Genomic DNA, 27,670 nt, shown 5'->3' on the forward strand with positions numbered 1-27,670 from the left:
CTAAGGGCATGTCTACATGGCAAAAAAACAAACAACCAAAACCAAAAATCTCATGGCAGCCAGTCCCAGAGCCTGGTCCAGCTTGCGGGACAAAGCCCTGGCTGGGATCATTTAGTTGGGGTTGGTCCTGCTTTGAGCAGGGGGTTGGACTAGATGACCTCCTGAAGTCCCCTGAGATTCTATGATTCTATGACTTGCGCTATGGTGCTAAAAAGAGCCATGTGGACATTTGGACATTGAAGCCTGGGGATGGGGGTGGGTTCCAGAGCTCAGGCTCCAGCCCAAGCACCTACACAACTACTTTTAGGACCGTAGCACAAGCCAGAGTCTGTAGATCCAGGTTCTGAGACTCATTGGCACAGGGGTATGCTGAATAGCCAGACCAAATGGCCTGGGGTCAATTCCTGGCTCTGCTGCTGACTTCCTGGGTGATCTTGGGTCAAGTCACTTTATCTCTGTGCCTCGATTCCCCATTGTACAATGCAGGTAATGATACACACACACTCTGTGTAGTTAGATTTATGCTCTTTCGGTTCCAGATCTTGGTTCTAGGTGTGAATGTAATATGAATAAATAATAAGTGAGCAAGGTCACATGATGTGGCAAAGGCAGAAACAGGAATGGAACTCTGCAGTCCATAGGCCCACTCCCATGCTCTAACTGCTAGGCGTGAGCCTTTCCTTTCAGCGAATGCTCCTCTGCTCCGCAGGCATACACGTCTAACTGTGTTAAGGCTGTGCTGGGGCTTATTTGTTAAACCAAGGTGGCTGGCCCTGCTGGAAGAAGGAGACAGCTGGACACCTTCCCTGGAGTTGTCAGTAACATCTTCATTCTTCTCCTGACAGCAGAATGTTCTGAATGCTCTGGAAGGGGGCTCCTGGCTGCTTCCCTGCCTGGGCGTGCTACACTGAAAAGTTGCAAGAAGTAAAATGTTTGTTCTCAGTTATGTTCAGAGGCCCACATTAAAAGTTAATTGAGTGTCAGATCCCAGATCTTGCAGATCCCAGATCTGAGAGCTCTGGAAAATGAATTAAGTTCTCTGTTCACTGAATAGATACAAGTATAGGCAATGGCAATGCAATCTTTAGGCACAGCTGCTCCATGCTTTCAGCCTTGGCATGTAAGGGGCACCTGGAGGTGTTGGATGAAGCTGTCTCCATCGTCCATTTAATCCTTGGCCTCCTGCTTAGATTGTCCACAAGAAGGCTGGTTGGTTATGTGGATCCATGGCAGCCAGGAATGGGACTGAGACCACCAACATGTTTCATGTAGGCCAGTAAAGGCTCTGTCAGCTGCTAGCCTGTCTCCCCAGCCCAGGAGTGATTAACACCACATCCTGCATCTGGTTCAGGCCCTTTTCTCAGTGCTTCCACTTGCTTACTTCCACCGAAAACTAGTAGAGACATCACTCATCCCTTCCCGCTACCTGGGGCCTGTCTATTCCCTACAGGTTCCCACTCTACCAGCTGCTTGCCTGAGAGTCACCCTGATCCAGGGCCTCCCACAGGAGCCATCCTGCTTGCTGTAGCTTTCACTCACCGCTAGCACCAGCAGCTTTTATAATCACCTGATCCTTGGCTCATCAGTCTCGGTTTAAACTGGGCCTGATGCTTTTAAAGAGCCAGTCCCTGGTGACCAGCTGGCAGGTGGGAATACTGTACATTTCTGTAGTGCCTCGCATGTGGGGATCTCATAGTGCATCACAGACATGAATGAACTCAGCCTGGCAGCACCCCTGGCAGACAGGTCGGTGTCACTGGCTTTCATTTACTACTAACCTGGACTGGAGTATAGGCAAAAGGTTCTCAATCTGATTGCCCATCTCGTGAGCCATCCCATTTCCCAAGGAGTCTGGATTCTTTCTTTCCTGTCTTGTGTGTGTTGTCTACACATTGAAATAGCAGGTGCAGTTGAGCAAAGATGACCCAGAGCTGGCTGTGGTGGCAGCAGGAAGGAGTGTGGTAGAAAGTAGTTTTTGTTCCTGCTGTTTCGGAATTGATTGATGTGAAGTGCAGCACATTACCTGCCTTGGTGCTCAGCACAAAATTTGCAGCTCAATGTAGTTTTCAGAGAAACCCGTTCCATTCTGAAAACTGAAGACAAAAGGCTGATTTATAAAAGAAACAACCTAGCCCTGCCATCTAACACTCCTAATGAATGTGTGCGCTCCGTTAGAACTGAACACGGACAATCCCGAGGGAGCCAGCCTGCCAGCGGCTTTGACACCAGGTCTCTGTTTTGGCAGCAGAGAAAAACCTGCTTCTCCATCTCTGTGGTTTCAAAGAGATGCCCAGCCCACTGGAATGAGCACAGCTCCCATGACTGTCACTGCAGAGTGGCAGCCCAGGGGGGAATAGAACAGGTGACATTCAGACTCTGAGCTGCAGCAATGTAGTGGGGCAGTTCCAGGAGCTGGAACCTGACAACTGTTGAGCAGATCTGGTATCCTGCCCTGTAGGCCTATTACCAGATTTGCCTGTTACTTTGGGGTATGCTCATTTATTAGGGCTACTCTTCTGAGGGGTGGGGTTCTATAATTCTATCAATGTACTGCTTGTGTCACTTGTGTGTTCATATGGAGCTCTATTTTTCCCTTCCGCAAGTCCCCTCCCAATGGAGCTATCCTGCAGGACTTAGGTTCCCCAGGGCTGGGTTCTTCCAGCCCCAGAATCAGATGAACACACACACACATACACACACACTAACAGAGCAAGTCTGAGTGGACCGGGTCAATCAGCATTCTCAAGCTGACCTCTTATATGCCCCTGGGCTCAATAGGCTGGGCCAAGCAGCACTTCCAAGCTGCCACCCTTATGTGCCCCAGGTACCGCACCTGAACAGAGTAAGCCTGTACAGGCTGGGTCAAACAGCACTTCCAGGCTGCCACCCTTATGTGCCTCTGGACTCAGCGGTCTGGGTCGAGCAGCACTTCCAAGCTGCCACCCTCGTATGTCACAGGTTCAGCACGTCCCTATCTCCACTTTCACATTACAGTTGTTCTGGTAGTAACCCACTTGATGAGCAAACCCCTCAGTATTTTTGGGCGCTACAGGGATCTTTAGCTTAGGTAAGAGAAGCCTTGCTGCAGAGTAAATGGGGAAGCCAGAAACACAAAAGAGTAAAGTTCAGAGAGAGAGGGAGGGAAGAAACCAGCTTAACCTTAAAAGTTATTTATTGAATAATAGGAGAGCCTAAACAAACATAGCAGTTACATTATAAAAGATTACAAAAGTCATATATAGAAAACTATACCTGATCAAACAAGTCAGGGTTAAAAAGTTATACCTGAGGCAGAAAAGAAAACAGAGAGAAAGAGAGAGAAATGGGGTCTCACCACTCCACGAAGCTTGAACTGGTCGGGGTTCCCAGGTGATGGTGGTAGCTCAGAGTCCTGAGTGCTGGAGACAGGCAGAGCCCCCAGCACAATCAGTCGGGAGAAGATGCAATCCTAGTGGAACTGATGCAGAGTTTGGATCCATGCATCAGAACACTTACTTGAACATAGGTAGGGTTTTTTGTAGAGAAACAACAATGGTTCAAGGGAGAACACTAGATTTGTTGGTGTGCAAACAAGGGAGAATACCAAAGTTGTTTTGTTCAGGCTAGTCATGGGAGCTGATCATTCCTAGAGGGCGCTCACAATGCAATTAGGCAGCTTCAGAATTTTGGATGTCAATCAAGGATTCATTACTAAAATTGGTCTGATAACTGCTGAGCTGGGTGTGTGGAGGCATAGGCTCATTAACATCTGGAGCAGAGATCCCCATCATGCAGTGCTTCCCTGCTTTTCTGGTCCCAGAGTTCAGTGTGGTTCTTGCCTTGGAATCTCTGTTCTCCATTCTGTATGCTAATGGAGATGTCTCCCTGTCCCCTCTTTGATGCAGATGAGGCTAGGGGAGTTGCCTTAATCTTGTCACCCTTGTCAGGAGGGGTTTAGGTGTGTCTCCCACCGCCTTTTCATTGCTTTCTATAAGTCTTTCTTCTGATCAGTTTTGGTTCAAGCAGAGGCTGGGGTGGGAAAGGTTTTTCATGAGTCAGACAGGCTGGATACTGCTCCCTGGTTCCCATGGTATCAGGCCGCAGCAGTGCAGATACACATAAGTCAGCTTGTTTACAGGCTACTCTCAGCTAAGGACCAAATTGTGGCTGTCCTATGTGAGTTAACTAGAAGGGGGAAGAGGGGCTGGTTGCCTCTCCCCCAGCTTAGTGCAGCCAAAGAGGAAGCAGCATGATCTGGATGGCTATGCTCCTGGAGCCCAAGCAAGGAAGCTGGCCAGTGCTCCAGCCCCAGAAGGCATGTGTCTAAAGGGTGTGGGCACGACCGTGGACCCATGCCTCATGCACATCAGCTCACGATTGCAGTCACAGAGCAGCCTTCACCTGTCAAACAGGTCTAGAGAGGAGCATGCTCACCACCTGCCATTACAACTCCCCCAGATACCTTTTGTTTTCTTTTGTTTTAACATAGTCACGATTGTATTTTTTCAGATGCTTAAAAAAATTCCTTAGATAAGGCAAAAATGGCTTCTTTTCACAATGTCTAACTTCCTCTGGACATAGACCTCAGTGAGGATAAGCTCAGTTGGGACAAGTTCAGAGAAATTTGGTTTAGATCAGTTATCAACATTAGAAAAATTGTGGAGGTGGAATGCTACAGACAATGTGGAGAGTGATTTCCATCTGATAACCCCCTCCTCTCCCAACACTGACATCTCATCTTGTTCTATGATCAGAACTTGCCCACGGATTCTGTCATTAGACATAACACTAGTGCTGGACATTTTATTCCAAAAGTAATAGTTGTTTCTTTCCTCTTTATTTGCACTATGGCTCTCATCCAAAGTCAATGGGAGTCTTTCCATTGATTTCAATGGGCTTTGGATCAGACCCTAAAAGAGCATTAAAATCCTATTCCTCTATGCCAACAAAGAAACCAGCCCTCCAGTAATAGGGATGTGGTGTGGTAAATAAACTGCTATTATGCATAGGTCTCTGTGCTATTATATGTCCACACACACAAGTGGGCCATGACTAAAAATTGAAATTCACCCAGTGCAGAGGGCCAGCACATGGGTTCCGCAGCACTTAGGATCTCATTAGGGTGACCAGACATCCCAATATTAGGGGCTTTGTCTTATATACGCAACTATACTCCACTCCTCCGGAAAAAATATGTCCACAGAATAAATGATTGCTCCTGTTTGTTTCATAGCCAGCGTTAGTTCGGAGGCTGCTCGGAGCTATGGGCAGAGATGAAGTTGGAAGCAGGTGAAGGAGACAAAGGGAGCAGTGTCAAGGGAGTGCAGGGTGGGGGACATGGTGTGTGCGAGAGGAGGGAAGATGTGGAGGTTGGGGGTGGAGTTCTGCAGAGCCCTGAAAACATAAGCAACACAGAATGCATATGGAGTTCGTGTACAGTGTGTGCCATCTTCCAGCCCAGCGGCAGCTGTGGGTCAGCAGAGTGCTTCAGTATGTGTCGCTTGTCAAGCAAGGCGCTGTGTGGATGTAGGAGTCTTTTTATTATTGCACTTGCATGCAGATAGTGAATATAAACTGAGGTCCTTGGGTGAAACCATGACTCCCCTGATGTCAATAGGAGTCTTGCGATTGACTTCAGTAGAATCTGGATTTCACCCATTGTTTCTTCTTGTTAAGTCTCCAGTGGCATGCAGTGGAAGAGGGCAGTCACAGCTACTCATTTGACAAAAACATTTATCTATTGATTTTTGTCCTCACATGCATTGGTCTTGTTTTCCTTTGCCACAACCAATCTCTTGGGGGTGTAAAGAATCCTGAATACACGATTCACAAAGGATGTCCATCTGATTCTTTTTAGAGAAACTAAAATCTGTGAGCATTGAGAGTGATTTTACAGCTTGCGTTCTTTATAAACTAAATCCAGCTCTCTGCTCCTACATGAAAAGGTAGGTGTATGTTAAATGAAGCAAGATGAATAAAAAGGTGGATAGAGCACTGGAGTGGGATGTTCTTGTCCCATCTCTGCTGCTGGCTGACCTTAGGCAAGTCACTTCCCAGTCTGTGCCTCAGTTTCCCCGTCTGTAAAATGTGGATGATACTGACCTTCTTTGTAAAGTGCTTTGAGATCTACTGATGAAAAGCACTCTGTAAGGGTTTGCTATTATCGATTAATGTCATCCAGTAATCTATTGGAATATTTATACTTTTGACATCATGACATAAATTCATGAATTTGAATTTTTTTAATAAGAAAGCTTGACTAAAGCTAAACTAAAAGTAGGGACAAAGAGTTTAAATTCATTTGTGCACAATAATTAAACTTTGTCAGTTCTGTATCATAGCATTTTCAAGGTCAAAGCGCTCAGAATACTACCCATTCTGCTTGAATGGAGCCAGATACCACAGCAATAGGCACAGCATATGAACCTGAATAGAAAAGAGTAATTTGGCTTTATGTCAGATGAAATCTCCTTCCCAAACCAAGACTTATGGACAGAAGTAGTAGCCACTGCCCCATGTGCCAGTTGCATGTGGTGCTGGGGTCACAGGTTTTCAGGAAACTTAGATTCCCATGGCCTCTCCTTAGCAGTTTTGCCAACTCTTGCAATTGTATTATATGTCTTGTGATATTTAATGTTTTTCTTAAAGCCCTAGCTCCTGGAGTCATGTGATAATGTGAGATTGTTTGCTTCATAAAAATAAAAACATGAGTGTCTGGCCCTCCTGGTTACAGAGAAAAGTTTGAAAACTTGACTCCCTAAAGGCTTAAACAAACAAAAAATCCACAAGGCAAATGCAGAGTATGCACAAGTTTATTATTTTTAATAAAATCCCATCTTGATTTTTAAACCAGTCTCATGATTTCCTGGGGCCTGACTCAGGATTTTGGAACCCTATGAGTCAGCCATACTGCCTCTGGCATGTCTCAGCCTGACGGCATTGTTGTGGAGACCATTTCTTGAGGGCATAGCAGGCACACAGGAGCTCTGTATGGCTATACCACCCGGGTGAGGTGTAAATACTTCAGAGAGCCTTATGTTTTCCATCTCACATAGGAGTGTGCATGTCAGTCAAAACCTGGCATTCCTTCTTTATTAGGGTCATAGTACTTGTCAGCTTCAAAGAAACCCTTACAAATGCATCCATATTTATCCTTTTCTTCAATATAGTTTTCTTTGGTTGAACTTGAAAATGTTGCCTTTAATCCAGAAGTATATGGAATGTGGAAGCTCCCCTCATGCAAACTCATCTATCCTTTTTGCCAGCCGCAACAGCTTGATGTGTTGCAATAACAACCCGTAGGGCTTAGGTAGCACTTCAGAGCTGCCAAATGCTGCACAAACATGAACTGCCTACTGCTGTGACTAGCACAAGAAGTTGAATTTGTTGTCCTTCATTTTACATGAAAGAATTTCAGTCTCATCCTCCCTGAAATTATGAACTCTTGGGCATTCACAGCAAAGGGTGAAAAAAATATACCTAGCAGTAGTTTTACACTTGGAACAACATCTTGGCTTTTTCTGGTTTGAAAAGTTAAGTGTCACTTGAGTAACAAAACTGGTATGTTAAAAGAGATGTATAGTGGATTAGTCAGTGTCTAGCTTGAATGGAGACCTTTAGCCACTTGACCTAGTTTACCCTGCATATCAGTTCTGATTGTTTGAGCAGGTCTGTATTCCAGCTCTGTTTGCTGACTGGTTGAAGATCCTATCCATCAAACTAAGTTGTTTATTTTCAGTAGTGCCCACAATGTGCCAGGTGCTTTCCAGGCATACAAGGAGGGAGAGTGTCTGCCCCTTGGAGCTCACATTGTAAGGATGAACAGGCAGGCAAAGGACAGAGAAGGAGAACAACAAAAAGGATTTCTATATAAATCAACAAGATTTGCTGCAGGCAACATAATACAATGTACATGGCAACAGGGCAGAAGTGGGACTTAAACACAGACACAGTAGGGGCTTTGCAAATGAGCTCAGGGAGGTCGTGCCATGCATATGGGGCCATGTGGCGGAAGGCACAGAGGTGATTGACTGAGAGACAGAAGGCTGCATGAGTGAGAGTGGTGTTGGAGCAGAAACATACCAGACACTGTAAATATGCCATACAGCTGTACTTGCCCATGATTTCTAAATCTGAGGGAATAGCTGAAAGATCCTCGCTGAATCTGTATTTTTAATTATTCAGTGTGTTTGAGAGACCAGCTCATCAGAGAATTTCAGAACCACTTTGTTCACTGGCACTCCTGTGCAAGCAGTGCCACAATAAGACCTAGCAATTGGGTGTTTCCCCTTCTCCATATGTCCTGTCGTCTGCTCCTCACCACAGTTGTGGTGGCTAGTTTCACTTACCTTATGTGCAGCAACAAGGGTCATTATTGGAATAGAAATGGTTTAATAGGGTCCCATTTATTTTGAAGTGCCATATCTGCAGAGGTCTGTATAACTGGATATAATCCATCTCCTACCTCATTTGTAGTAAAGGGGAATCACCTGCCTGTATATGCAGGAGGTTTGACACTTTGTACGAAAATGCACTATATGCTATTCCATTATTTCTACCACCCACTCAACAAACTTCTTGCTGAGGTCGGGGTTATCCCGTATGGTCATTTCTGGATTCAAAATATGCAGTCAGGTCAAATTTGGCCTAATATGTAAATTCTGTGCAGGTTTTGTGAATACACAACATTTAATCAATAGTAATATTTAAATTTCCCCATATTGTGCTAGTTCATGAGAACCTGACTGTGAAAGTGACTAGAAAAATTACTGTAAACAGAAATGAAAGGGAGTGAAAGCTCTTTTCGTCCTTCCAGCTGAGAAATGCAAAAATAAACAGTATAAATAACGATGGACATATTTTTAAAAAAAATTATTTCCATTTCCATAATCTAGGTAGTTGTGTGTGTGGAAATCTTCTTTTAAAATCTGATCTTTATCATGATAGTAAAAAGAAAAGGAGGACTTGTGGCACCTTAGAGACTAACAAATTTATTTGAGCGTAAGCTTTTGTGAGTTACAGCTCACTTCATCGGATGAGATGCCGCTGTATTCTCTCTAGTGCTTTTTGCCCTGTAGTTAATGAGTTGCTAGTATTGTAAGTACATTCTTGACTCATTTTGTGTCCCCATACATTAAATTGATAGTTTGGGGGATTATTGCTTGTTCTAAGATTAATGGGTGGAGTCCTTTTTATATGACCATTTTGGTATGCAGTGAATTTGTATTGGCGCAGTAGAAAACTTGAAAATTTGGAACAGATAGCTGTCTCCTATCTTTATATGGGAACATCAGAGTTTCTAGCTTTATTCTGGGGTTCTTGCCATTCCAAATACAATTTATTCTTTTGTATAACTCATTTCATATGATCCACTCTGAAGAATGGATTATGATTTGGGGAGGAATATTTTTTTCAAGGCTGTCCTCCCAATTAATGAAATTGAGAACATGTTCCAAAAATCTGTTTTCCCCTCTAGACTTTTTATAATGTACTCCAATTATTCTCTAGTATGTCTTGTGCTTCCTTTGTACAGTTTGATGCCTAAATATTTAATGGTGGTTGGAGCCCATATAATAGCTAGTCTAATAAGACATTCTCTTGTTCAGTGACTAAATGCATGATTTTGTCCTGTTTACTTTCAATCCAGACAGGTGTCCCTGATGATTTAGCAACAGTTAAAATCAGTGTGTGCAGTGGTATTGGTTGGAATGACAGAATGGAATATCTTTGGTGTTGCTAATCTTGGAAGGGGAGGAGAATAGCAGTGACTTCACATTCGGCACAATCGACACATCTCCATCCCATGTTGTGAGAGGTGCTCAGACCCCGCTGGGGAGGTGTAGTGTACTTTATATTTAATAAGATTTCTCTCCTTTCAGTTCCCTATAAATTTAAGTCTTCCAGAGTCTGGAATAATTCAGAATTCCTTAAGCCTCAGAATAGCTACAAGGGACTTTTCTAGCAAAGTATGAGAAACTTAATTCTGACTTTACATATTTAAAACCTCACCCATAACAATACATTCACAAAATGTTTGCTGTGGGACTTTTCTTGTTAGATTTAAATAATTGTTTATATTTGTTAAAAATGTGTGACTAAGCAGATAATAGCCTGTTACTGTGAACTCTTTGAAGGCAGTAAGGAAATATCTACGGATGCAATTTCAAGTTTTCCTCCACAGACTTACTGATGTACACAGGGTGAAATCCAGGTTCCATTGAAGTCAATGGCAGTTGTACCACTGACCTCAGTGAGATCAGGATTTTACTCCCCAGTTGCTACCGCGTTGAGGCATCACCGTCCACCACTTGGCAATGACACTTTTAATACTTTTTTTATTTTTAGACAATTTTTTTCACTTTAGAACTGGTTTGTGTGCTATTTCTCATGTACAGCGCCTGCCACGGGGCCCTGATCTCCAGGGGGAGGGAGGAACTTGTAGATACCACAGTAATACAAGTAAATAATAATTATAATAAATAATATGTGCATTGGGAGTTCATAAAAGGCTTGTGGCTTTTTGATTGAATGAAATATGTTAGATTCTACTCCTAGAAGTCTGCAACATATTAATTTTTGAGAGCCCTATAACTCCAAAATGCTTTGGCTGATTTACTTCAGACCCTGTTTTAAAGAGACTCAGTTTTGGCCTGAGACTAAACATGAGAAATTTGAGGCCTAAAAGAGCTATTTTTACGAAGCGACTGCATGTCAAAAATGCTGCTTAGAATGGAATGTTAAGGTGCAAGCCATGAGCAGGTTTCTTTGTTGAAAGGTGAGTAAAATCCATAAAGTGACTGTATAAATAGCACCTTCTTACCCACTGTTTCTGCTGCCCCTGAGTCAGCATCACACATGCTCACTTTATTGACCAAAACAAGTGCTTACTCCTGTTAGCACACTACAAAGCTGATGCAGTGATTGACGGATGAATTGGATTCTCTTTTGTTTCATGCGTCCTTGGCAGATCAGTTAAATTGCGATGACATAAACTTTATCACTGGCCATGCTGAAAGTGGCAGGAAGAACACAGATTAGTTTTCTGATCCCAAACTGAGCTGAAAGCAGTCAGAAACATCGTCTCTTGCCTTGTTACTAACAGAGTAAATTAGATGTGGAAAATAGTGAGTTTATGGGGCCCATTTTTACTATCACTTTTCTGAGTCAGTTCTTTAAGCCAGGGGTAAGACATGAATTTCCAAATACACTCTCTAAAGCGCTGTCTTGTAGGAGCCCATCTAGCAGAAATTCTTTTATTTTAAGGATTTAAGCACAGAATTCAATTAACTGTGTTTGAAGATAAGCTTTGGTCGTCTTGCTGCAATATCTCAGTAAGTGAAGAACACATCAAAATAGTCTGTGTCGTACTGTGAGGGATATGCATATGGTCTTCTGGCTAGTTTTCGGTTCCAAAGAGGGATGTTTGTTTGTATTTACATTTTACACAGACTTTGTATAACGTCAGGGAGCCCCTTATAGGGCCATTATGTGAGAAGTGATCATCTTGTGGTATTTCAGGCCATGGTGCCATAAGAAGGCCAGATTATGTTGGGCCTATAAATGGCTCCATGCTTCCAGTGAAACCCACAGCCAGAGCTCTATTAGTATGTGTGGGCAAGACACTCACCAGTGTGGTCAGATCATTGTTCAAAGAGGAATCTGACATCCTCTGTCCTTTACTCTTGTGTTACAGAAGTAGGAAGGTCAGTGATTCAAATACTGGCACTATGCCTATAATATTCTGCAGTGCAGCTTTACTCCACAACCTCAGATGGCTAAACTGATCCCGAGGGGGAGCCCAACTCCCCAGGGCAAAGTCTCTGACTCCCCCAACCACTATGTACAGCAGTCAGGCACTGGGGAATGATGACTGTGCCTCCTTTATATCACAGAGGGGGATGCGTTCTTCTCCCGTGCAGTGAAAGCTAGTTGACCTGGCCCACAGCTTATGCACAGAGTCTTTTGCAGATAACTCTGAAATGCCATGGCCAGAAATATATCATGCTACACCTTGAACCTCATGCTCTAATCTCCTAGAGCAGAATGAGCTTTGGAGACTTGTGTGTTCTCTGAGGATTGTCGCCTATGGTGGTGTTGGGGACGTGCATGCACACACACACACTGTGATAAAGTTCCTCCTCTGCCTTGGTGGCTTCTGCACTTACTGGCGGATTTGTTCGCCTCAGAGGTTCATGGCAGTCCTCAGTTTGGCTCCTTTTGTTAGTGGCACAAACCTGCCATTCACTCAGCTAACCTCACCATTGGCCAGCATGGGAAAAGGGAGGAGAACAATCCCCGCAGTCTCTGCTGGCCCAGCTAATGGGCTGGGGGACAGGCCAGAGATCTTCCTCTCTGGTGGGACCCACAGTCCAGATCAACTCCTCTTATATCAAATAGGGAGTTGTGGGAGATGGAGGGAACCCGGGCCCGCCCTGTACTCTGGGTTCCAGCCCAGGGCCCTGTGGACTGCAGCTGTCGAAAGTGTCTCCTGTAATAGCTGTGTGACAGCTACAACTTCCTGGGCTACTTCCTCATGGCCTCCTCCCAACACCTTCTTTATCTTCACCGCAGGATATTCCTCCTGATGTCTGATAACGCTTCTACTTCTCAGTCCTCCAGCAGTACACCTACTCACTCTCAGCTTCTTGCACACCTCTTGTTCCCAGCTCCTCGCACGCGCCTCACTAACTGAAGTGAGGTCCTTTTTAAAACCAGGTGCCCTGATTTAGCCTGCCTGTTCTAATTGATTCTGGTAGCTTCTTGATTGGCTCCAGGTGTCCTAATTAACCTGCCTTAATTGGTTCCAGCAACTTCCTAATTGTTCTGGAACAGCCCATTATCTTACTGAGGGAAAGGGGACCTGCTTAATCTGGGCCTAATATATCTACCTTCTGTCACTCTCCTGTAGCTATCTGGCCTGACCCTGTCACAACACACACACACACACAGAGGCATGCTCACTTTTCCTGAATGAGTTGGAGAATTGACTTTGTATTACCTTTGCTAATTTTACCATTTTAAAAGGGGCTCGCACTGTGGCACTAGGCCTGGCATTTGCCATTGCAGAGCTGAGGCAGTGGAGAAGCTGTCTTGAGTGGGTGTAGTCTGGCCTCTGCTCTTAGAGGACAGCCCCATACTGTGGCAGGAACTAAGGACCATACCAAACCTCACCATCTTCTGCTCCAAATGCAAGAGGTATTTTCTTTTACCTGCCTTCTCTAACATAAACATATAGTGATGGGTTTGTCTCTCTGTGTGTGTATAATACATGTGTATTTATATAGCATAATGACTGCACCCAATGAGAGAACAGACACATGGCAGATGTGTAGTCATGTTGCTTAATGTGCTACTTGGAGATGCTCAGGTGCTACAGTGATGAGCGCGATATAAAGATTTATGTAGAATAGAATAGTCTTTCCCTCAGAGTGGCTGACTAGCACCAAATCGCAACCCAGTATTTGGCCATGGGGTGGGGATATGGGCCTCCATGTGACAGTGGTAATTATAGGCTCTGCTATTGTTTAGTCTAAGCTGGGCCAGACAGACTCACTGGCGTAGTAGACCCTTTGACCTGATGTCCACCGCTATGGTTTTTCTGAGCGTGACGTGCCCTGAAGGTAGAGAATGTGCAGAGAGAGCAGGGAAGGGACAAGAGCCTAAATCGTACAGAAAGTCAGCATGATTTGGGGAAATAGGTTTGAACTGTTTGTTGAGCCAGGGCAGTGTATGCTCCTTAATGTGCACAGGTAGGCTACTTCCAAATGTCCCTTAATAGGTCAGTCTCAAAGCTAGTCCACTCCCGAGGCTGCACATGCAGGTTTGAGGCCAAAGGATGGAGGGGAAATCTGCTACCTTGGGAGGATGGTTCAAATTGCCTGACCTTTGGATCTGCGTTAACTTCATGGAGGCCTGCTTCCCTGACACTCCCTGCCACCTCCCTGAAGAGGGAGCTCCTCTTCCCCATGGCTCCCCAAGAAATGGGGAGCTGGAGCTGCTGCACTGGATCATCTGCCACTCAGGAGCATGCAGCTGATTGAGAGGAGCATCCAGAAGGGAAGGATCCCAGTAATTTTCCTCCCCGCACTGTAATTAGATAGGTTGGTGAGCAGACTTGTTGTCAGAATGAATGACACACAACAAGGGGACAGGGATTGTGTAATGCAGAGTTTAAAGTATACACCATAGGACAGGGTGTAATTAATGACAGGCCCTTGGAGTTGAAAGCTGACTGTACTGCTCTAAGCCTTCTTTCTGCCATTCTTTTCTTTTCTCCCCTCCCCTGCCACCTTTCTTCAGTGACGAAATATGTATCTTTACCTTGGAACCAAGATAAACATGTATGGGTCAATATGCGCAGAGATAAAAAAATGTATGTGTGAAATGCCAAGCCGTGTGTTAATGCAACATTAAGGTGTCGCAGGTGAAATCACAGAAAGTCAGGGAAAACAAAATTTCAGGTTCCAACAGCAATGCTAACTTAGCCATATTGCACATCCCCTATGCTTTTATGGTTAACATTTTATAACACAACTAGTAAGATATTAAAGTATACATATAAGCCTGACTGTGCAAACACCTAAGCACATGCATAACTTTCCCAACGTGTATATACTTACTTTAGTAGTTTGTAGGATTAATGGAGAAAATGGAATGTGTGTAAGACGACTCTCGTAAATTTTACTGATGAACCTTCATTAGTACCATTTCCTTGCTTATTATATTTCAGATGTGCAACCTTCATGTTGCATTAATAATTTCATGTATTTAATTTCCTAGATTAAAAAAAAGACAACTTGAAATGGGAAAAAGGTGTGTGTGTATGAGAATCACACTGCATGCTATTGAGCCCATAGAGCTTACAAGCTCCACTGGGGTTGCTAGCAGAGTTTACAAGTTTCTTGACCTAGAGAGCTTCTTAAATGATCTGGAGAAAGGGGTAAACAGTGAGGTGGCAAAGTTTGCAGATGATACTAAACTGCTCAAGATAGTTAAGACCAAAGCAGACTGTGAAGAACTTCAAAAAGATCTCATAAAACTAAGTGATTGGGCTACAAAATGGCAAATGAAATTTAATGTGGATAAATGTAAAGTAATGCACATTGGAAAAAATAACCCCAATTATACATACAATATGATGGGGGGCGAATTTAGCTACAACTCATCAGGAGAAAGATCTTGGAGTCATCGTGTATAGTTCTCTGAAGACAGCCACACAGTGTGAAGCGGCAGTCAAAAAAGCAAATAGGATGTTAGGAATCATTAAGAAAGGGACAGAGAATAAGATGGAGAATATCTTATTGCCCTTATATAAATCCCTGGTACGCCCACATCTTGAATACTGCAGTGGTCACCTCATCTCAAAAAAGATATACTGGCATTAGAAAAGGTTCAGAAAAGGGCAACTAAAATGATTCGGGGTTTGGAATGGGTCCCATATGAGGAGAGATTAAAGAGGCTAGGACTTTTCAGCTTGGAAAAGAGGAGACTAAGGGGGGATATCATAGAGGTATATAAAATCTTGAGTGGTGTGGAGAAAGTGAATAAGGAAAAGTTATGTATTTGTTCTCATAATATAAGAACTAGGGGCCATCAAATGAAATTAATGGGTAGCAGGTTTAAAACAAATAAAAGAAAGTTCTTCTTCACACAGCGCACAGTCAACCTGTGGAACTCCTTGCCTGAGGTGGTTGTGAAGGCTAGGACTATAACAGGGTTTAAAAGAGAACTGGATAAATTCATGGAGGTTAAGTCCATGAATGGCTATTCGCCAGGATGGGTAAGGAATGGTGTCCCCAGCCTCTGTTTTGTCAGAGGGTGGAGATGGATGGCAGGAGAGAGATCACTAGATCATTACATGTTAAGTTCACTCCCTCTGGGTCACCTGGCATTGGCCACTGTCGATAGACAGGATACTGGGCTGGATGCACCTTTGGGCTGACCCAGTATGGGCATTCTTATGTTCTTATCCAAAGTCTGCGTAGTTCCCAAGCTGCATAAGTACGCCATGCAAATCCCATGGAAAGTGTCCATAGAAAGTTAATTCCTTTCTTTTAGTAAAGATTTATTTATTTTTCATAAACCAGTAATAATATACAGATGTCCCATAAGAGCCAATTGGACAAGCTGTACACAAAGAAGCTGAACACAAGAGGGCAGATACCCTGGTTTTGAGGCATCCTTAGATGGCATACTGGCAGCATGGTGGCTCTATGCCACGCACTTCTGTCACCATAGGCCAATGAAAACTAAGCAGGTGGAAGAATCAGAGATGGAAAGATTGTAAGATGTTGAAAGGAATGAAGGAATGAAAAAGAGGCAGAATGGCGGAGTGGGGAACCACCAGGTGAAGACCCACCACCCTGGGCATTGAGAACCATTGATGAAACATGACTGTAAAGGGACTTCTGTGGCATGAAAGTGTTTTGCACTCTCTCTCAGGACTAACAGTACAAATGAGGCTAATGCTTCTAGAGAGAGTTGTTTTTTTTCTTTAAAAAAAAAATTTCCCCTGAGCTCATCAGGCTGACACAGTTAGGCACCTGTTTCATTGCCGCCACTATACAAGGGAGTGGTGAGGCCAACATCACTTCTGACTGCCCTAACTGGATGGATCAGATACCCATTTTGTAGCTGGGTGACCTTTCAGTGTGAGATCAGGTGAGACTCAAACCCACAACCTTCACAATTGTAGTCAAGAAGATGGGAAAAGATGAAGGGCATTTCACATGGCAGCAGATTCACTTCCAACCTTCATCCCCTGGAGAGAGTCCAAGTTCTAAAATTGCTTTTGGTCCTGGCCAAGAGGGAGGATGAATGATCGGTAGGAACATTCAGCCATTGGTAACCTGAGCCAGCAAAGTGTGGGTATCCACTTGCTTTGGTGGTACATTCCTCCTGTAGTGAGGTGGTGGGGTCAGGAAGGCATCTGAGCATAGCTTTAATGGCAGGTTCTGGTTTTGATGGAGGAAAAAAATGCTGGATTTCTTCTCGGGCAAGTTTGAAATGCATCTGATGTTCCCTGATTCCTGCAGGATGTTACTACAGCTTTTCCTTCTGCTTCTCAGATGCGGATTGTTCCATAAAGGGAATTTTGGGGAGGATGGTCACGTTAGAGTTTAGTAAATTCATCCCTTCATGTAGGGTGACCTGCAAGGAACTGAGGGGGGCATTGGGAAGGTTGAGAAGGGGATAGCTTGAATGTCCTGCCAGGATAAAGTTACATCCCTTTCAGTCCCAAGCCAGAGTGGGCTGTATATCTGGACACCACCTGGCCACATCCCTCAGGCAGTACGGTATACTGGGGAAGCCAGTCCATCATTCTGATGGTTGGTGAGTCTTGGTGATTTTGAAAGCCAGATGAAATTAGAGACTTGTTTATTTAAATGATGGAATACATGCGCTGAGGTCTTTAAGGGGGAGCCACATAGAGGAGTCTGCTTTGTTCACTATACAATTTGTAGATGTCCACAGGTTCATTAATAAAATCCACTCTTTTTGACCCTTTTTGGATATGTACTACAGAACCGAATGGGGGTGAAACTAACAGGATTCCATAGAAATTACTCTTCAGTCCTGTAGACTGTTATATTGAGAGGTGTTCGTTCCACTGATCCTTTGACTCAACCTACAGGATTCTACAGCAGGGATATAATTCTCTATTACATTCTTATAGGACTTTTCCATAATGGGAAGCCTAGCAAATACCCTAATTCTTATTGAACACAATCTCCAGGCTAAGTTACAAACTTTGGTTATTTTTGTTGCCACGACTCCCAAAATTCAGAAATGGATAAAGGGATTTTTTTCAATTTTCAAAACACATTTCACCTTGCGGCAGAGACCAGTCGGGGAAATACTAACACATGCCCACCCGCCCATGTGCAACATCAGTCAGTATTCACAGGCAAGTGTGAGATCCTCTCTCGGAGCCATGCTGGGATGAGCTAGGCATTGAAGAATGAAAATGTTAAGAGCGTTGGCATCGTTCTGTGGCTGTGCCATATGCCTGGTGGCTCATCCATCGCCTCTCATGATCTTTTCACTGAAGGAGAAAGCAAGAGGAGTCACATGGGTGTATGTCTGGCACCGGGACTACAGGAGCTTCTTCAGTGTAACGCACAATGCTGAGCACACCCAAGTCCCCTCTGAACTCAGTGGGAGCTCGAGTACTTGGCACCTTTGAAAATCAAGCCTCTGCTTTTGGGTCTCAACTGCCCTATTCTAGGCCCCTGTGCTGGAAAATGTTGGCCATACTTATGTAGTGCTCTCCTGACACCTGAGCAAAGGCCTGCAGTTCCATGAGGGACAGCCTGGGAGATAGAAGTCTGCAAGGCACAGAACAGATCACAGATTCTTTCCAGGGACAGAACTGACTCCCAAAGGTGGTGCAGTGGGATTTCAGTAAACACTCAGGGTGTAAGCTGGTCGAAGATTTGCTTCATTGGAAGGGATTACTCGCTCATCTAGCCTGGTTTCCCAGTTCCTACAGCAGCCAATACTTTTTGCTTCAGAGGTAGGGTCTTATTAACTGTTAGGTCCACAAGGCCCAAGAGAGGCACAGCAACAGTGAGAGGATGTCCACATGCAGGGTTACCCCAAGCAATGGCAGGCGAGCCACATTAATTTAGCAGCTGGCCTTAGGGAGCTAGCCAGATACAGTGGTGCAGGAGCATGCTGTCTAGCCCTTCTCCCAATGAGGGTAGCGAGGAGGCATGACTGGGATGGGGAGGAGAAGAAGTGAACTGGGACTAGGAGCTGCAGAGCCAGTGAAACAAAGCTTGGCTCTGTGTAAAGTGAGGTGTGAGCATAGTGGGAATGCTACAGTCCTTTAATCTCTGAGCTGTGCCTGACCCATAAAGGGTTAAGCATGTGAGAGGAGTGTGTGTAATATGTGGGTCCGTGTTGCTCAAGGATCCATCCCTCCCTGGTCAGAGGAGGGCTAAAAACCTTCCAAGTGCTGTGCCTGAAATGGGCCAAGTGAGGGGAAATTCCTTTATAAGCCCTGCAAACCATCAGTTTGCACCCTAAGGCATGGGGGTTTGTTTGCCCTTAGGAAAGTCAGGCATCAACTCCTGATGCAGTGCATTGCAGGTGTACTGAGCTGCCTAGTGGGTATGCTTTAAATACAGACTGCCAGTGTTCATGGGGGAGATGCCAAGGGTTTACAGGACATAAATGTCTCAGTTCCTAGGATCTGATCCGTCCAGTGGGCTGAGCACCCTTTGCAGCTGTTGAAGTCAGTGAGAGTCAAAGGGGTCCAGCATGTCTTAGGATAAAGCTCTCAGTGTTGAGTCCTAAGCAGTCACAGGAGAATGGGTGGCAGCTCTAGACGGGAGAGAAATCCCTCAAGGAGGCAAGGGGTAGATGACAGTTTTATAACTCAGTGTTGTTGGGTTTTTTTGTTTTGTTTTTTGAGATTGGCCAAAACAGTCTCTTGTGAGGTCCTCTGGCAGCTTGGAAAAATACCATCCCTTTCTTTCTCTTTCCTCTGTGTTTATACAAACAGTGACTACCCTATGAGTTACTGGGCCAATTTTTAATGGAATGTCTTAGAAAACTGTCACCTGCAGCAGCTGCTTGTCTTTTAGGGATTATTTTGGTGCAGTTTCTAAATTGTACAAAACTTCCTGAGGCTCATTAATAGTTTATTCTCCTACTGAGGCCACTGCCCAGAAGTAGATAGCTGAGACTGCACGTGATAGCCTTTAATTGAGTGAAAAGCGCAATTAATTTGATGTCTATGGTATCTGCAGTTTGCCTTGAAGCAGGTCTTCAAAAAACAAAATAAAAATCAGCCCAGCCTTTGCTTCGGCCCTGGACATGCAATATGTTTTGAAACTCTTGTAGATTTTCTTACCAGCTGTGCTTAATTTTGGAATTCAGAGCTATCTTTGAAAAGTTTTGCTTTTTCATCTGTGCAACACATTGCACTGATTCTCATCAGGTACAAGTGAGGTGAATTGGTCCAGCACATCCTTTAATTGATGCACCAATCATGGCAAAGGCTTTCTGGGATATTTTTTTAAATAATAGCTCGGCCTTAAAACTTGGGGTATAGTCCTCTCTGCACCGTGTACTCTTCAAAACAGGGTGGGATGCAGTGAGAAGGGGGTTTAGCAACAGCAGCTTATGTGCCAGTCACACATAAGCTTCAGGAAAATGAGAAAAAGACAATTTCGTTGACTTAGATTTATATATGTTCTTTTGTTATTGGTGATCTTACTGGGCAAGGGGATTGGTGGTGCTCGGTAGTTTGCCAGCTCTGAATGTGACTGTGTGTTGCATAGCTGGTCTGGACGGCATCAAAGCTGCAGTGGGATTAAAAGGATTTTGAAAAGTTGAGTTTGTGCCCTTGCTATTGCTCTTTTATGGAGAATAAAAAGAAGCCTGAATCTTTTAGTTCTTGTTGGTTTAGCTTAGAAATATCAGGAATGGTGAGTCCAGTTTTTTTTTGTTTCTCTGGAAGATCTCTTGGGTGACCTCTTGCTCCTTAACTTTAGGGGTGGAACCAGGCGTTGAATGTGTAACAGAGATGTTCTTTATCCAACACATCATGGATGCTGTGGGGCAGGAGAAAAATCAACTCTTTTACCTTCCACAGTCACATCAGGATAGCAACACCAAAGCTGTCTGTGCGGCAGTCGGTCACATTTGGAACCAGCTTTCCCCTGCTGTCACTGTATGTCTTGCCTACACTAGAAAGTTGTACCTCTTTAACTATGTTGGTACTGTATATTGAAAGCCATACAATCCCCTAATAAGGATGCAATTGTACGGGGTATAAAGGAGCTTTGCCGATATAGCTATTCCTGTATGGGAAGGAGAATGCTGGGGGGATTGGTAGATGGGCTGGGCTGCTGTTCCTCTGTCTCAAGTGGCCCCTTCCATCATGCTGAAATGTTTCTGTATAGCGAGGAATTCTCTTCCCTATCTCTTGAGGCTGATGAGCTTTAGAGACAGACTTGAGCATCATGTAAAAATGTATGTTTAAAAATACACCCAGCACGATTAAACTGGCTCCTCTCCATTATTTCATTAGGGGATTTGGAGTGTGCTTCCTAAACCCTGAGTCATCAATGAAATGAGCAGACAAGGAGAAATGCGCAAGGCTGTGCTCCAGGTGACTCATCCAGAGTGGTGAGGAACCGTGAGGTGGGGCTTGGATCAGGGCGCTGTTGATTTAACTCAGTCACCTCCCTCCATTCCTTGTTTCCTTCTCTCCTGGGCTCCAGCTTGCTTTGGAGGAACGACAGGTCAGCCAGAACCTCAGTGGCTTCTGCAGATATTTTAGGAGAGACAATGTGCTTCCTCCAGTATCATCCCTCTGCAGCACCTTGCTGTGCTTTTACACCAGTCTTCATAGAAACAAGAAAGCAGACGGCCCAGTAATATAATGAGAGATATATATGTAGGCTCTAAATCTCAGATCATTTCATGCCCACCTCAGGGATATGAACCTTTCCTATCACCAGAGAGTTAAGTGTCAAACCTTAGAGGTTTCATTCCAGGGAGCGTCTTTGCCTGCTTCAGTCATCAGGCACAGGTTGGGTGTCACAGAATTTAGACATGAATCAACTAGACCAGTGCCTCTCAAAGTGGTGGTCTGCGGACCTGAAGGGTTCATGTAGCATTCATGCACCTGGAAACATTCAGGGCACACCCTGACTGTTGTGTAGGAGCGATGCACACACTGCTCCGTCCAAGGACATGGACCATGGGAAGTCAACTAAAGGACATGAACCGTGGGAAGCCTCCCAGGACTGGGCTCAAGGCCTGAGAGCAAGGAATGCGGTAGATAGAAATTGGTAAATAAGAATGTTAAACAAAGCCAGTGTATTCCTTTTATCTGTTGGAGAATGTAATACGCGGGGGGAGAGAAAAGAATAAAGGAGAGAGTGGAATGCTGACAGGCAGAAGTCAGTTGGCAGACCAGCTTGCTTGCTTGCTAAAAGCTCTGTGCTGTCTTGTATTTGAACCGCCACACGGACCGAGCCATCGGCTGCCGGTCTGTGCTCACATTGGGGAAAAAAATTGCCGGTCCACCACATCAGATAGCTTGAGAAGCACTGAACTAGACCATCTCCCTATGAGGGCAGGAATTGTCCCTTCTGCATGTTGCTTAGTGCTTTATCTAGACAACTTTTAAAAATCCTGACATTCCCCATCTGAGGAAAATCCTCTCAGCTGGGCGAGATGATCCCCCCACAGGGCCAGGAGGACATACTGATCAATCTAGAACCAGTAGGCCAGTTACAGAGGCTTGCCTGTGTTTGCTTAGGGGCAGAGCTGGGTGACACTGGGACAGAGGAGGAGTGCCTCAGGGCTAACCCAGAAGCCAGGGCCTGGTCCTACGTGCTGCAGCTAAGCTGTTGCATTTGAAAGTTGTTTTATTTCCTCTTTGTTTCAAGGTGCAGACAGTGGAACCAGGAGTTGCTGTTTAGTTACTTGATTGTTCAGAGGCTGACACCAAGCTTACGGCACAGGCTACCCTGCCCCAAGCTGGCAGCCAGAGGTTGCAGACTCAGGCAGGGAGCTCCTGAAGTAGCATGCACTGCAGAGCAACCCCACCTCCCACACTGCCCCAGAATGGGTGACCAGGTAGTTATACATTGTTTGTCTTTCCACATGTGGTTCCAGAGCAATTCCTGGGAGCTGCCTCATGTGACTGGTTCAGACTTTCTGTCTGAGGTCGCTGCTCCAGAAGAATGATTTATTGCTAGGTATTTCTAGGGTGCTCATCGCCGTAGCAATGGTTTAGAAGCAGCTGCTTTCCAAACATATGCAAAGTGGGGAGAGGCCTCCCTGAGAGCAGAGCGGTAAAGTGCACATCTCCGAGAGGGGATTTCAAACTGATTGCAGATGAACATTGTGCAGCTCCATGTCCAGACAAGAATGCGGAGAACCCAGGTACCCCCTATGCAGACAGAGGTAAGAAACCGTTTTCAGGCTCTCTGCACAGGTACTGTTATGGAGAATGATTTGGAAGAGCCATCTGAGGGAAGGGATCAGAAGGAGAGCCCATCGACTGGAAGGCATAGGATGCATTGTCCTAGGGATGGGGGTTCCACGACCTCCACTCCCAAGAGGAGGAGACAGGTGGTGGTGCTCGGGGACTCTCTCCTAAGGGGGACAGAGTCATCCATCTGCCGACCAGAGTGAGAGACTCAAGAAGTCTTCTTTTGGGCCAAAAGAAATCTGATGAGGTTCAATAAGGATAAGTGCAGGGTCCTGCACTTAGGACGGAAGAACCCAATGCACATCTACAGACTAGGGACCGAATGGCTAGGCAGCAGTTCTGCGGAAAAGGACCTAGGGCTGACAGTGGACGAGAAGCTGGATATGAGTCAGCAGTGTGCTCTTGTTGCCAAGGAGGCCAATGGCACTTTGGGATGTATAAGTAGGGGCATAGCCAGCAGATTGAGCGACGTGATCGTTCCCCTCTATTCGACATTGGTGAGGCCTCATCTAGAGTACTGTGTCCAGTTTTGGGCCCCACACTACAAGAAGGATGTGGATAAATTGGAGAGAGTCCAGCAAAGGGCAACAAAAATGATTAGGGGGCTGGAACACATGACTTATGAGGAGAGGCTGAGGGAACTGGGATTGTTTAGTCTGCAGAAGAGAAGAATGAGGGGGGATTTGATAGCTGCTTTCAACTACCTGAGAGGTGGTTCCAGAGAGGATGGTTCTGGACTATTCTCAGTGGTAGAAGAGGACAGGACAAGGAGTATTGACCTGCTGCTTACAAACAGGAAACAATTGGTAGGGGAAGTAGAAGTGGGTGGCAACCTGGGCAGCAGTGACCATGAGGTGGTTGAGTTCAGGATTGTCACAAAAGGAAGAAAGGAGAGTAGCAAAATACAGACCCTAGACTTCAGAAAAGTAGACTTTCTGTTAGGGATCTGATGGGCAGGATCCTCTGGATGGCTAATATGAGGGGGAAAGGAGTCCAGGAGAGCGGGCTGTATTTGAAAGAAGCCTTATTGAGGGCGCAGGAACAAACCATTCCAACATGCAGAAAGAATAGCAAATATGACAGGCGACCAGTTTGGCTCACAAAAAGGAAGCTTACAAGAAGTGGAAACTTGGACAGATGACTAGGGAGAAGTATAAAAGTATTGCTCGAACATGCAGGCGTGTAATCAGGAAGGCCAAAACACAACTGAAGTTGCAGCTAGCAAGGAATGTGAAGGGTAACAAGAAGGGTTTCTACAGGTATGTTAGCAACAAGAAAAAGGTCAGGGAAAGTGTGGGACCCTTAATGAATGGGAGAGGCAACCTAGTGACAGATGATGTGGAAAAAGCTGAAGTACTCAATTCTTTTTTTGCCTTGGTCCTCACAGACAAGGTCCACTCCCACACTGCTGTCCTGGGCAGCACAGTATGGGGAGGAGGTGAGCAGCCCTCAGTGGTGAAAGAACAGGTTAAGGGCTATTTAGAAAAGCTAGACATACACAAGTCCATGGATCCAGATCTTCAATCTGATGAGGTTCAATAAGAAATCTGATGAGGTTCAATAAGGATAAGTGCAGGGTCCTGCACTTAGGATGGAAGAATCCAATGCACCGCTACAGACTAGGGACCGAATGGCTAGGCAGCAGTTCTGCGGAAAAGGACCTAGGGCTGACAGTGGACGAGAAGCTGGATATGAGTCAGCAGTGTGCCCTTGTTGCCAAGAAGGCCAATGGCATTTTGGGATGTATAAGTAGGGGCATAGCGAGCAGATCGAGGGACGTAATCGTTCCCCTCTATTCGACATTGGTGAGGCCTCATCTGGAGTACTGTGTCCAGTTTTGGGCCCCACACTACAAGAAGGATGTGGATAAATTGGAGAGAGTCCAGCGAAGGGCAACAAAAATGATTAGGGGTCTAGAACACATGACTTATGAGGAGAGGCTGAGGGAGCTGGGATTGTTTAGTCTGCAGAAGAGAAGAATGAGGGGGGATTTGATAGCTGCTTTCAACTACCTGAAAGGGGGTTCCAAAGAGGATGGCTCTAGACTGTTCTCAATGGTAGCAGATGACAGAACGAGGAGTAATGGTCTCAAGTTGCAGTGGGGGAGGTTTAGATTGGATATTAGGAAAAACTTTTTCACTAAGAGGGTGGTGAAACACTGGAATGCGTTACCTAGGGAGGTGGTAGAATCTCCTTTCTTAGAGGTTTTTAAGGTCAGGCTTGACAAAGCCCTGGCTGGGATGATTTAACTGGGAATTGGTCCTGCTTCGAGCAGGGGATTGGACTAGATGACCTTCTGGGGTCCCTTCCAACCCTGATATTCTATGATTCTTTGATTCTATGATTCTATGATCTAATGCATCCAAGGGTGCTGAGAGAATTGCCTGATGTGATTGCAGAGCCATTGGCCATTATCTTGAAAACTCATGGCGATTGGGGGAGGTTCCGGACAATTGGAAAAAGGCCAATATAGTGTCCATCTTTATAAAAGGAAAGAAGGAGAACCCGGGGTACTACAGACAGTTCAGCCTCACCTCAGTCCCTGGAAAAATCATGGAGCAGGTCCTCAAGGAAACCATTTTGAAGCACCTGGAGGAGAGGAAGGTGATCAGGAACAGTCAACATGGATTCACCAAGGGCAAGTCATACCTGACCAACCTGATTGCCTTCTGTGATAACTGGCTCTGTGTGTATGGGGAAAGTGGTGGACGTGATATATCTGAACTTCAGCAAAGCTTCTGATACAGTCTTCTACAATATTCTTGCCAGCAACTTAAAAAAGTATGGATTGGATGAATGGAATATAAGGTGGATAGAAAGCTGGATAGATTGCCGGGCTCAACGGGTAGTGATTAATGGCTTCATGTCTAGTTGTCAGCCGCTATCAAGCGGAGTACTCCAGGGGTCGGTCCTGGGGCCGGTTTTGTTCAACATCTTTATTAATGATCTGGATGATGGGATGATTGCATCCTCAGCAAGTTTGCATATGACACTAAGCTGGGGAGAGAGGTAGATATGCTGGAGGGTAGGGATAGGGTCCAGAGTGACCTAGACAAATTGGAGGACTGGGCCAAAAGAAATCTGGTGAGATTCAACAAGGACAAGTGCAGAGTCCTGCATTTAAGAAGAAAGAATCCCATGCACCGCTACTGGCTGGGGACCGACTGGCTAAGCGGCAGTTCTGCAGAAAAGGACCTGGGGATTACAGTGGACAAGAAACTGGATATGAGTCAGCAGTATGCCCTTGTTGGCAAGAAGGCCAACAGCACATTGGGCCGTATTAGTAGGAGCATTGCCTGCAGATTAAGGGAAGTGATTATTCCCCTCTATTTGGCACTGGTGAGGCCACATCTGGAGTATTGCATCCAGTTTTGGGCCCTCCACTACAGAGAGGATGTGAATAAATGGAAGAAAGTTCAGCGGAGGACAATGAAAATGATTAGGAGGCTGGGACACAGTACTTATGAGGAGAGGCTGAGGGAACTGGGCTTATTTAGTCTGCAGAAGAGAAGAATGAGCCTTCAACTACCTGAAGTGTGGGGGTTCCAAAGAGGATGAAGCTCGGCTGTTCTCAGTGTTGGGAGATGACAGAACAAGGAGCAATGGTCTCAAGTTGCAGTGGGGGAGGTTTAGGTTGGATATTAGGAAACACTATTTCACTAGGGAGCTGGTGAAGCACTGGAATGGGTTACCTAGGGAGGTGGTGGAATCTCCATCCTTAGAGCTTTTTAAGGCACGGCTTGACAAAACCCTGGCTGGGATGATTTCATTAGGGTTGGTCCTGCTTTGAGCAGGGGGTTGGACTAGATGACCTCCTGAGGTCTCTTTCAATCCTAATCTTTTATGATTCTATGATTCTATTAGTTTCGAGTGAAAGCCTTCTGGAAATAGGGCCGTAGTACATCCCACCTATAAGGGGCTGGGTGCATATTGCTTCCTACCCAGTGTGCTTGGACAGGCACTGAAAGGCTTAGAAATTCTCAATGAAGAGGCAGTGTAGCCACTTGCTTTTCAATTAAATAGTGCAAACAACCAGTGGGTCCCTTGAGGCAAGGAGGCTGGTGTTGTGAATTCAGTGGGGGCGGTGATTACTGCTCCATTGATTAGTATTCTGCCTGGTTGCTTCTCACTGTTTTGAAGTTAGCCTTAGCTATTGCCTGGCAACCGTAGTGTAAAAGTACAACACCAGCTCCAGAGTTCAAGCCTGCTCCTCGCATGCACACACATCCTCTCCTACTCCACTGCCGGTCCGGAGCTGGGGGCTGTATCCTCCCTGCTAAACCATCCTCATCTTCAACTCTGCGAGGAGGAAGATTGAAAGGGGAGAGGAGGGAAGGTTAGACAATAAGAAAACAAGCAGCCAGAGCAAAGACCAGGCAGTACAAAGAGGAAAAGAGGGTTCTTAGCACTGGGACGATGGGCGGGGCTTGCTGAAGTTAAGGTTTGGTCTGTCTGTCTGTCTTGCTGTCTCTCCCTTGCCCCAGAGCAGCCTGAAGGCGATAACTGCAGCTGCTGAAAGTCTGCTTACCAGGTATGGCTCTGCTGATTCCCCTCTCTCCCTCCCTTCCATGTCCATTTGCTGGTGGAAGTGCTGCTGGCAGCACCTTGCCTGGCCCCAGCCACTCCCCAGAAGTGCAAGAGGTCTGGCTTTTGCTCAGTGTGCCCCTCTCCCTTTATAGCTCACAAGGGGCAATCACTTACCCCCAGTTAGTTTGCAGCCCTGAGGTCTTGTCT

The 27,670-nt window shown here is 45.4% G+C and overlaps 1 protein-coding gene across 7 annotated transcripts in view; it reads left to right on the top strand.

Moving 5' to 3' along the window:
• LOC140918455 (ankyrin repeat and fibronectin type-III domain-containing protein 1) overlaps positions 1-27,670 on the top strand; it is a 574,998-nt gene that overhangs the window by 382,085 nt on the left and 165,243 nt on the right. Inside the window, exon 1 of one of the 7 annotated variants that reach the window (XM_073362903.2) lies at positions 27,177-27,467. The exons of the other annotated variants lie outside the window; for them this stretch is intronic. The gene's annotated coding sequence lies outside the window, so the exon portion shown is untranslated. Of the gene's footprint in view, positions 1-27,176; positions 27,468-27,670 lie in introns of those variants that run through there. 7 annotated transcript variants of the gene reach the window in all.

The sequence above is a fragment of the Lepidochelys kempii genome, chromosome 10 (assembly GCF_965140285.1).
Source record: "Lepidochelys kempii isolate rLepKem1 chromosome 10, rLepKem1.hap1, whole genome shotgun sequence".
NCBI lineage: Eukaryota > Metazoa > Chordata > Testudines > Cheloniidae > Lepidochelys > Lepidochelys kempii.